This window comes from Pinus tabuliformis, chromosome 8 (genome assembly GCF_031772625.1).
Source record: "Pinus tabuliformis cultivar Carrire ecotype Pingquan chromosome 8, CPIR1, whole genome shotgun sequence".
NCBI classification, from domain to species: Eukaryota; Viridiplantae; Streptophyta; class Pinopsida; order Pinales; family Pinaceae; genus Pinus; species Pinus tabuliformis.
The window spans coordinates 869,168,892-869,181,746 of NC_142294.1; positions in this window are offsets into that span (position 1 = coordinate 869,168,892).

Below are 12,855 nucleotides of genomic sequence, written 5' to 3' on the forward strand. Positions count from 1 at the left end.
CACGAAGTTTAGATCTGAGGTGGTTGAGTTGTTGAGCTGGTGGAATTCGAATTTGCAGCAGTGTTTTCTTGGTATCAACGTGGCAATGTCTTTCAACGGATTGCGATTGGAGTATGCTCTTGAGGGCAGCTCGAACTATATTGCATGGAAGGACAGGATGGAGGCAGTGTTGGATGATAATGGGCTGAAGGAGTTCATAGAGGCTGATGTCCCAAAGCCTACTAATACTACGCAAGTTGATGCTTGGTAAAAGAAGACAAAAAAGTGTCGAAGGATTTTGTTGGAGGGCGTGAAGGATTACATTGTGTCCAGCCTGCATGGAAAGACTTCTCCATACTTGATGTGGAAAGCATTGACAGATCTATTCCAAAGCAAGAGCGATTAGAGGAAGCTGGCACTCAAGGATAAACTCAGAAACATTAAATGCAAGAAGGGGGACAGTATGCCCAAGTATCTCACAAAGTTCACTCAGTGCAGGGATGAGCTGGGAAGTGTGGGGGTGACTGTCGATGATGAGGACTTGGTGAGCTTGGCTCTCCTTGGTCTTCCAAAGAGTTGGCATTCCTATCAGGACTCTGTCAATGGTCAGGAGAAATTGCCAGGATGGGAGAGACTTTGGTCAAATCTTGTGCAGGAGGAGATCAGGCGGAATACCAAGGACGAATCTTCATCAAAGGCAACTGATGAAGAAAATTGTGCTTTGGCTGTCAAAGCAAAGAAAGTGAAGAGCAAGAAAGCTTCTCATTCTGGTGCGAAAGGTAAGAAGAAAGACATGTCCAAGGTGAAGTGCTTTCACTGTCACCAGCATGGACACTATGCCACAAATTGTCTGCAGAAGAAGAAGAACAAGCAAGTTGTTGGATCTGTAGTAGGAGAGGCTCTAGCCTCACAATTTGAGCTTGATTTTTCATTGATCGCATGCTTGGTTTCAAGTGTGATGGGATCGGTGTGGTTCTTGGACAGTGGTGCGTCTTTTCACATGACATGAGATCGAGATTTGTTTTCTGATCTAGAGGAGAAAGATCTTGGAGTGCACATCAAGATGGGCGATGATGGTAGATATAGTGTGACTGGTATCGGTACCATTTCCTTTGAGAGGGAGTCTGGTAAACCCTTCGTATTGAAGGAAGTGATGCATGTTCCAGGATTGAAGAAGAATCTTATCTCTGTGGCGATGTTAGAAGACAAGGGATATGATGTTGTTTTCAACGATGGAAAGGCTTTCCTGCGCAGTAAGACAACCAGAGAAACCCGGAAGATAGGGGTTTGAGTTAGCAACCTTTATCAGTTGCATGTAGATCATTGCGCAGCAATGGCATGCAAGGCAGAAGGATCGGTGAGCTGGGATGATGGCGAGCTGTGGCATAGGAGATTGAGCCACCTTCACCATGGAGCCTTGAAGATACTGCAGCAGATCACTACTAGGCTTCCTAAAGGCACTCTTGCGCAGTCAGATCAGTGCAAGGGGTGTACTTTGGGAAAGTTTGTGAAAGCCACCTTTCACGAGAAGGATAGTCGCACCACGACGATCCTTGAGAGAATTCACATAGACGTGTGTGGACCTTTCTTAGTAGATTCGACAACAAAACACACGTATTATGTGATCTTTGTTGATGATTTCTCTCGTAAGTGTTGGATCTTCTTCATGCAGAAGAAGAGCAAGACATACTCAAAGTTCTATGAGTTCAAAGCACTGGTCGAGAAGGAGTCGGGGAAGAAGGTGAAGGCTCTTAGGAGAGATAATGGTGGTGAATACATCTCTAGCAAGTTCAAGGACTTTTACAGTGCAGAAGGGATTTGAAGAGAGCTCATAGCTCGCCATAACCCACAGCAGAATGGGGTTGCTGAGCGGAATAACAGAACGATCATGGGTGCTGCACGGGCGATGTTGCATGATCAGGGCCTACCCCTTCACTTGTGGGTGGAAGCATGCAATACTGCAGTATATGTGCAGAACCATTGTCCTCACAAGATACTTGGCAAGAGTACACCCGAGGAGGCTTATTCTAGTAAGAAGCCTGATCTTTCTCATTTGAGGATTTTTGGTGCTAACATTTACATGCATGTAACGAAGGATGCCAGGAAGAAGTTGGAGCCACCGCAGAGGTTGGGATATTTTTGGGGTACACTGATACGCCCCACAACTATCGTGTGTATTTTCTAGACAGTGGCAAGACTGTTGTGCGACGGGATATAAAATTTCAGGAGGAGAAAGCCATGAAGTGTTTGCTTGAGAGGGAGCCACACTTGCATGCAGATGAGGCGCTGTTAGTTCCTAAAGATGAGCTTCAGGACGTGGATCATCCACAGGACAAAGTTCATGGAATGGAAGAGACCACTCATGCAGCGTCGACCATCAGAGGGCAAAAGTGCTTGACAGAAGCTGAGCGACTGGCTCAAGATGTAGAGAAATTTGTAGGACCACCTACAGCCCAATGTAGGCAGAGACAGTCACCTGATCGGTACACTGGATACATGGCTCTTGTGAGCAAATGTGTTGTGACTGAGCCATCCTCTTTCGAGGAAGTTGTGGAGGATCCCGCATGGGTAGATGCCATGGTGGAAGAGTATGATTCGATTGTCAGAAACAGTGCATGGGAGATTGTCCCAAGACCGGAAGGGAAATCAGTGGTGGGTTTGAGATGGATCAACAAAGTTAAGCAGGCAGCTGACGGGAGTGTGGAGAAGTACAAGGCAATATTTGTTGCCCGAGGCTTTTCACAGATAGAGGGGATCGATTATGAGGAGACCTTTCCACCTGTCACAAGGTATTCTTCCATATGGACAATTCTTGCTCTCTCAGTGCAGATGGGATGGCACATTCATCAGATGGATGTGAAGACTGTGTTCCTCAATGGAGTCATTAAGGAGGAGGTGTACATAGAGCAGCCCGAAGGTTTTGAGATCTTCAATAGCGAGTCACATGTGTGCAGGCTCAATAGAGCGCTGTATGGGTTGAAACAAGCACCATGTGCTTGGTACACACGAATAGATAGTTATTTCACCGGACTTGTATTCTCCAAGAGTGAGTCGGATCCTAACCTATACCAGATTGTGGTGGAGGGTAAGTTTCTTATCATTGTACTTTATGTAGATGATTTGATTCTAACGAGTGATGAGCTGTTGATACTTTCATGCAACGATGATCTTGGTAAGGAGTTTGAGATGAAGGAATTGGGCCTCCTTCATTATATCCTGGGATTGGAAATCTGGCAGCACAGTGATGGACTATTTGTTTCTCAGGGTAAGTATGCTCGGGAGATATTAGAGAAGTTCAACATGCATGGGTACAAGCCTGTTGATACTCCTCTTCCTGTAGGTTGGAGGAAGGAGGATGCCACTTCAGCAGAAGAAGTGGGCGCCACTGTTTATCGATAGTTGGTGGGGTCGCTTATGTATCTGGTCAATACACAACCCGATATATGCTATGCTGTTAACCAGCTTTCACAAGCTATGGTTAAGCCAACCAAGCTCTTCTGGAAGGCAGGCAAGCATGTATTGCGTTATTTGAGAGGCACATCGGGATATGGTTTGTGGTACAGACAGGAGGATGAGGTGAAGCTATGTGTCTTCACGGATGCAGATTGGAAAGGGAGCCCAATGGAGAGAAAGAGCACATCAGGAGGGGTCTTCAGTATCGGGTCGACAACAGTTTCTTGGTACAGTAGGAAGCAGAGATCCATGGCACTCAGTTCAACAGAGGCCGAGTATATGGCAGCAAGTTTGGCTACATGCGAGGCTATATGGATGAGGAAGATCCTGGTCGGGTTGTTCGGTTCCTACTTGGAGCCTACTATGATTTACTGTGATAACCAGAGTTGCATTAAACTCTCGGATAATCTTGTTTTTCATGATAGATATAATCACATTGACATCCGGTACCATCATATCAGAGATTGTGTGCAGCGAAGAATCATGTTACTTTCATACATTCCAACGGAGTATCAGGATGCTGATATCTTGACGAAGGCGCTCACCAGGGGCAAATTTGAATACCATCGAGGCAGGATAAGGTTGTTGATAATCCATATCTTGTTGAGAGGGAGTGTTGAGAATGCAACAAGATGATGGAGCTTAGTGGAAAGAAATCACCTTCACTAAGTGGGCCCGCAGGCTATTTTTGGCGCAAAGTCTATTTTTAGACTATGTCTATTTTTAGACATATGGATCATGGTCTATGAGTTGCAGTATGTTATTTGTGGATGATTGTTCATGTAGGTAAAAATAGATAGACTTCTATTTTTAGACATATGGGCAGGTTTCTATTTTTAGACTGCCAGGCTAAAAATAGAACAGTCAAATATTATTTTCTCATAATAATATTTGGACTATAAACATTATCATATCCTCTTGGAGCACTTTAGTTTGAGCTACAGATGTGGCACATGCAGCTGTCAGAAGGAAATACACTTTCTTTTTGGGTCAGTTGAGCTATTTCATGCAGGACTTCAGTTAGAACTCATGTGGTTGAGTTTGGTGGAGTTGATTGTGGAGTTGATGGAGTTGTGTTCAGTTTGACTTGGTTGAACTAGTTGTATTTTAGTCTAACTAAAGAATACACTAGTGATGAGTTGTGTGAATTAAATATTAATTAATTCACTAATTGTTAACTCATAAAGCAACTAAAGAATACATAAGTTAACTCAGTGCATGGACAGTTCAATGGAGACAGGTGTTAGAGGTAGAGATTACTATCAGTTGTGACTATAGTTGTGCATGAGATCTCGCACAATCAATGGGATTGAGTTATGCCAATGAGGATTGCGCAGTGTGGGCCAATACCAAAGAAATTGTAGCCTATGCTCACGTGATTTTCACTTTGCATTGTGCAGTGGAGGCATGCAAAGCAGCAGAGGAGATTTGAACCTGTGACTTGTTCGGATCTGAGCTAGTTTTGTGTGTAATAGGTGGAGATAGTGCTAGATACTTGAGAGGAGTATTGTACTATGTATTGTTACATGTTCTCAATCGTTATAATATATAGATAGTGTGGGGTTTTCAGCTGTATGCTTTCCCTGGGTTACATATTGTGTTAATTTGTGCATGCGATTGATGTTTCATTGTTTTTGATGCTGCTAAATTGATGATCAACGTAGAGGAGATTATGTATTGTGCATGTATTCTGCAATAGTGTATAATCGGGATAATATCTATGAATAATGATTAATTATTCAAAATTTCTATAGTCTGATCTGTAATTCTTTGTTGTTGACATGATGTACTGTGATCTTTCATCTGAGTGAGTTTCCATCAAGGACAACACCTGTATCATAATACCAACAGGGTGGTGCATTCCGCTGAGGCTGTGGCGGATTATATGGCTGAAATGACAAGTTGGTCAGATGGGAATGATACTGAGGTGAAAAAGAGCAAGGAGAAGGTGTAGACCAAGAGGGATGAGCAGGGGAGCCCAAGAAGGACTGGATGTGTTCTGGTTAGGGTTGTAGTATACATAGGATGACCCGTTCATTCCCTATTGATATGGTCGAGGCCCATGAGGTCTTCTTTGATTTATGTAGTAGAGTTGTTCAATCACCCCTTCAATTCCCTGATACACAGCTTTTAGTCCAAGTAGAGAAGGGAACTTGTCTATGGAGTGGTTTTCTTCATAGACCGAGTAGATTTCTATCAGTTTTAAGGACATTCATTCCTAGGGCGCCTCCTTATGCATCTAGGGTAGAATATGGCTAATGAGCTCTCTTCTTTCTCCTGCTTCCTCTTGATGTGCATAGTGTCCATTTGTAGGGTAAGGGTTTGCAACATTTCACTCTTGAAATCTTCCAGCATATTTCCAATTTCACCTTTTATGGATGAGTTGGCCATTGGTTGAATACTCCTACCCTTTTTCCTAGATTCCCTAGAATGGTTCTTAAAAACAGCCTTGATATCTTCATAGGGTAGTTGGTAAATGTCCCCACCTACTAGCAGGTTTAGGGTATCTAGAATATCTTCCCTTACCCCTCTAAGTAGGACTAGCTTCAGGGATACAGGGTCAAGTGTGCAATTGGCCCTTTTGTAGCTAAGATGGAATATTTCCTCATAATCCTCCAAGGATTCATCATGCCCCAAGGTCCTTCTAAAAATTTCCTCTTTAGCGTCTTTGGACCTTGCAGTAGTCCCGATACTTATTGTTGAAGGCTTGATACATCTGAGCCCATGTTGTGATGTTATCCCTAGGTAAACCCATGAACTAGCGCAAAGCTGCATCCTTGAGTGTGGATGGGAATAATTTCAACTTCTAATCATCAGTGGTGTAATAATAAGTTCTGCATATGATAGCGAACTCAAACAAAAAAGTATTTGGATATTTTAAGTTCAAGCCATGGAAATGAGGAAGAGCAGAGGGGCTTATGTTTTTCATCTTGGCATCCCCATTAGTCTCTTTGATGGGAAAAGCACCCTCAATTCTTCTCTATCTCCCCTGTCATTTCCATTTTCATCCATTAGGTCAGTTGGAATGGGTTCTCCTTCTTCTTCTCCTCCTGTAGGCACTTAAAAATTCTTTGGTTGTTCACTTAAGGGGTCCTCCAATTCACATCCACCAAAGAAGAGGGAAGGTTCATTGTTTGAAGTGGTGGGAATATTTGGTAGGAATTTTCCTAAGCTATCCCTATTCCTACGAGGCATGAAAGAAGTGTTTTTGTTTTGTTTTGTGTTTTTTTCAGGCTTTGAGGCTAATTGCAGAATTGAAATAAAAAACTGAATGGAAACTAACTGCTGAATAAAATCTCACTTGCAGAATGGAAAATAAAGCAAACTAATTTACAATTACTTTTCCAGAAATGAAGGCAATAGCAGAATGTAAGAGATAGGAAATGGAAGATAGAAATCAGAAATAACATCTTACTCAGACACCTTCCCGGCAACGATGCCAAAAAGTGATGAGCACCAATATTGCAGCAAGAATGCTGCAACTCCTAGTGCTACCAACTTTACTTTATCAACTTAGGGTTCGTACAAACTTGGAGGTCACAGTGTTGTATACATAAGCAGATGCGACGGGTCCACTCTTTTTCACTACTGAGCTGGCGATAGACCACTATGTTTTCTCAAACCAACCTTCTATTGATTCAGAAGAAGCCTGATTACCAATGAGGAAAGGGGAATTTTTCACTAATTGGGAGAATTGAAATAGTGTCTACTACCATAAGGAAAGACTGAAATAAAATGCTTTGAACACACCACTCATCTAACTAATTGCTAAGAGATCTTGCTTCAAAAGGATTCTAGGCTAACATGTGTTTAATCCTAACTGCCATAGGCATGCAATCTGAAATGACCAAACATTCTACTATTGTGCATATGAATGAACACAATAAATCTTTTTTCCTTTTTGTCCTTTTTTGTGAAAATGTGAATACTAAATCTTCTTGGTGATGTGGCAGGTGGGTTAGAGATGGTGATGGAAGTTCAGATGGTTTGGGAGACAAGTAGGGGTCTTCCCCTATCCTCTAGGATTCTTTTTCCACAAATCGGCCTCAAAACAGGCCACTAAGATCATCCTACAGGATGTCCTAATGCTTCCTACAGGATGTCCTAATGCTCCTACAGGATCCCCTATATTCCTACAAATTCTGGCCGACAGCAATAAGAGTCATTCTGAAGGTGGTATAGGGCTTAGGGAAGGTGAATGATGGAAGAAATAGGGCAAGGAAGTGGCTAGGACTTCTTCAGAGCTCAAAACAAAGTTTGTAAGATGGTTGGGTTTGCTCAACAACCCTGGAAAGTTGTTCTTATGGAATGATGAATTAGTTGAGAGACTTGGTGGATTTTGGTGATCATGGATGGATGATATTAAGCTAGGTTTGCTGGCATGAGATCTTCTTGCACTATTTAAACTCATGAAATACATACATTAATGGCATTTAGCCATGAATCATATCAAACAAGGAAGATTTCCAATCAACTTAAGAAAACAAAATTTCATTATTTAGTTGTGTAGTTCATGCATGGAAATTATTGCAAAAAATTGTGAAACACCATGAGATCCAATACAAATTTGAAGATATCATAAATGACAATTGAAACCTATCTTTGAAAACTGAAAAGATGCTGGCCTAAGTACCAAAAAACCATAAATTCCATAAGAAATCAGAATCTTGTCTTTTATGGCTAAATAGGAGTTTTTCCTCAAACCATGGTCCCTTAAGGGAGGAGTGAGGCCAAATCCACCTTATATCAACCTTTTTGGTATTTCTTTATCTTTATAAACTACTGCTAAAGCAATGCACAAATGGAAACAAAGTAATCAAATTCAAAACTACTTGCAATGAAACAATGCTAAAACCAATTCAATCATTAATCTATGAAATCACCTAAGCATACAAGTACAAGAAGAGGAGCCTTTGCTGCTAGGGTTAGGCCCTAACCCAAGAGCTTCATCCCTCTGAGTCAACTCAGTGTTGGATCAAGGAAATGCTCATTCTCATTATCAAATCAGACAAATTACATAACAATGTTTTTCCACAAATATTGAACTCGAAAATGTTTATTGCTCTTACATAAAAAATATGAATCCTAATGAGGCTCTAGGCCTCTTTGTTTATTAAACTAAAGTCTCCAACGACTTCCTTAAATCTAGGGAGACTTGGCTCCCAAACTCAATATGAATTGGCTCTTAACTGTCACTAGCTCGGCTACCCATGATCTCCATGATTCAGCTGCTTGCAACTCCGAGCAGTGTGATTTGATTGAGGAATATTTGAATGAGTGAGGATTAAATGAGGAGGATCTATCTCCTATAATCTCTCCTCATTTTCTCATTTGAGTTTCTGCCCTTAATTAGCCAAAATTTCCATGATTTTCTCTCAAAATCCTGTAATCAATGCATGATAAACCACTAGACATAACATCTTACCTTTACTCATCTCATTAAGGAAAATATAATTGAAATATGTAATGAATTATGAGAAGAGTTGATTTTAATAAGCTTGGAGGTGTATTAAGGTCCATATAGTTACCCAATGATGAGGCTCATCAATAGCATGAACATCTCTAGGCTTCCATGGATATTGTTTACGCTTACTATCAAATGTCCAAGGTCTTGTTGTTTCTATCAAAGATAGATGTTCAAGGAAACAAGGTCTCTTTTGATAATGTTGAACAAAATTATTCTCAGATGAACATTGCAAGCCAACCCTTGAGATTTTCCTAAAAACCTTTCTTCCAACATTTAAGGAAACAAATTTCTGACTACAAACAACAAGAGGTAGCTTAAACAACATATGGCACATTTCTTGTTCTCCAATGTCACAATCAACAATCGTTTCTGTAAGAAACCTTCTGTATGCACATAAAGCATGATCCTTAGAGCCAATAGAATTTGAAATTCTAGTTAACATATGATGAAAACTTCCATACCTTTTTTCTGCTTTTGATGCATACTTCGCAATATATTTCAAGACAACATAACGAGAAAGAACTGGTTGGAAATCAACATTTGTACGCCACATTGTTAGAAGGTCAATGTTATGTACATTGAGCCTGTCATCATTTCTTGTTGGCTCATAATTTTTTCTCCCTTGATCATCTATGAACAATCTTGATTCATCACAAAAATCCCATGGAGCATTGTACCAACATGTCAAAATGGTTCCCTTTTTGTGCAAACAATAATCTACACTACACTTTGTGTGCCTTTGGACACGATTTAACAATTCTTCATAATCACTATGAGGATTGCAAGAGAAAATCTTATCATTATGCAATATGCAAGGGTCATCATTGAGGTTATGTGGAACCATTATGTTGTGACAATGTATGTCATGTGGATTCCATGTAGTTACATACTTGTCAAAGAATCTCTTTACAAGTTTTACATCATAACCATTTGGCCAATCAAGTCTTTCCATGTCAGGAGTGCCTTCCAACCATAGGAAACCATGGATATGTGTTGAACCTCTATGTTTCCACTCATATCTAAAGAAAATAGAGATATAGTTGCTACAAACAATATAAATAGAATCATAATAAAAATTTGGAAAAGTATAGAAAATAAATTCAACAACACAAACCTGTACCAGAAGTCTTTAGCTTTAGAATATTTTTGGATAACTTCCTCTCCAAAAATATTAAATCTATGGTGCATAAATGTGGCAACAATATGAGGGTACTCGATAACATTCTCAATTTTCATACGATGCTCATTTAAAGATTGAAAATGTGAATGTATGGGCATGAGGTTATGCAACTCTGGCCACTTTGTGTCAGCTACATTCAAAGTAAAAAATAAAGATGGACATCCCAACTTAGTGATCATGTCAATCAATTCAACCCAACACTTAGTCCAATATTCCCTTATACCTCTCAGAGAAGAACCAAACCGCATAAGATGCTCAACCAACTTATTATCTCGTAAATCGTAAATTTTGTGACGTGACTCTTCAATTGTTGTAGGTGAGTTATAATGTCAATGTTTCTTTACAAAAACTACAGCAGTTTCTTGGCTCCGATGCTGCATTATCATGTTCAATAGGTAATATCAAAAGTGTGGATGGCTTCCAAATCTATGATCATAGTACCTAAGAAGATGCAATGCATACTCATGAAGTTCAACACTACAAATACGTGTTTGCAACTGATTAGCATCACCAATGGGGAAAAATGTTTGGAATTCTGTATCTAATAAGCCCTCTGTATTATATTCATTCACTAGAGAGGTTCGAATATTGGGCCAATCCATGCCTTGAACATGTGAAGAATCAACATTATCAAGAAATGCTCTAATTTCTTCCACTTCTCTTTGTTCATTTGGTAGGCGAGCAAAAAAAAGAAGAATGATGAGAGGGAAAACGCTCAGTAGGAAACCCTTCATTATTAGTTTCATTGATCTCATATTCTTAAATATCACAATCAACAAATTTAATCCCGGAGGAGACATTTGTCGATCTTTTGGGCAAAGCATTCACTGAATCATAGTCAATTACAACATCTCGATAATGTTGGATTTTGAAAACCAATGTAGCCATCACTCAAGATCTTATGACATAAAATTCCTAATATTTATATTGAACAACATGTCTCCTCACAATTAGAAAGTCAATATCTTCAACATGTCGTGGAAGACTTTTCACAATTGTAGAAATATCTTGAGGAAAGATAATTGTCTTACCATTATAATTATATTTCCCACCTCGAGGATGTGTCACTTGCAAAATAGGATTCACACGTGCTATTAGAATATCTTCAACCTGAGTAAGAACTCTTAAAATATGAGTTTGCTCACTAGGATCCATGTTATTATATCGACAAAAATGATGGGCACCTCTGTCACTCTTACATCGTCTACAAACAAGTCCTTTAGAATCTCTGAAAACTTGGATTCCGGGATATGATTCTTGGCAAATGTGGCACATTTGGACAACTGGCAAGCTATCTATCTTTGCTCGAAATCTTTTATGCATTGCAATAATGTTTTCATCAAAATGAATATGATCTCTATCGATCGGACCATGTTGATAACCATTTGGAAGAGTAAAATTTCTTCTAAAATGTACTTTATCTTCATGAACATGAATTTCCCTTCCCAAATTCGAAGTATGTGGAATGGATCTATGTCAAGGCCTTTCCAAATTTAAGGTCTACATTTCTCGAACCTGAGAGGATGTAAAGGTGTGTTTGTCATAAAATATTTTAGAATTTAATTTCAAACTAATTATAAATGAAGAAAATGAAAAAAGAATCAAATGAATTCAAAATTTAGATTTGTTTCTTGATGTGGATGAGGGTTATGAGATGGTTGCTCTTAGCTTCTAATATCAGTGGATGGAACATTTGGGGAGTTAGTTTTTATGCCTCTATTCAAATGAGTTGTTTCCTATTTCAACAAAATAAAATACATTATAAAACTAAATTTCCAATGAATGAAGATTCAAAAATGGAAAACAAATCAAAAACTTTGAAAATTTACATTAATTTTACAATTTGATGTTTTGGCTTCCAATTCTCTAACTTGATCAGATGAAATCATGTTTTTTTTCACAATACAATGTCCAACTAACTCTAAATGAAAAAATGAGAAAAATATCAAATGCACTCAACATTTACATTTGTTTGGCAATGTGGATGAACGCTATGAGATGGTTCCTCTTCACTTCTAACATCAGTAGATGGAACATCTACGAAGTTAATTTGTATGCCTCTATTGAAATGAGTTGTGTCATGTTTGAAAAAAATAAAATATGCCATAAAATTCAATGTCCAACGAACTAGAAATTCAAAAAATGAAAAGAAAATCAAATACATTGAACATTTACATTAGTTTGGCAATTAGATCGTCGAGGAGAATGCACAGGAAGGTTATGACATGCTTCATCTTCACTTCTCATATTAGTAGATAGAACACTTTGGGAATTAATTTTAAGACCTCTATTAAAACATGTTGTATCCTATTCCAAGAGAAGAAAATAGCTTATAAGTTTAGTAAAAAAAATAAAAAAAAATAAAGGAATGTAAGAAAACAACCTATTGCAGCAAAAATCAAAATATCATTGTGTTACCTCCATTTTCCCATGTGAAATGCTATCAGGGATGACTGATTATCTTGGTGGGACCACATTATTTTGAGAAGGGGGGTTGGAAGATCCGATGTTTTGAGCAACTAGCTCCAAATTAGCAAACAAATGACCAATTAAATTATCATCCAAATCATCACATACAATGTCATCATTACCTCCACCATGAATGTTTTGCAACCTTTGGACTTGGTCGAAACATGCAAATGTAGATACAAAAGGGTTAGGGTGGACATTTGCATCCATGTTATCGATATGATGTTCTTCCTAATTGCAAGATGTTTCCCCAATATTATGAACATTTTCAAGAGAGCATCGAACAACAAAATTATGTTGACAAGGA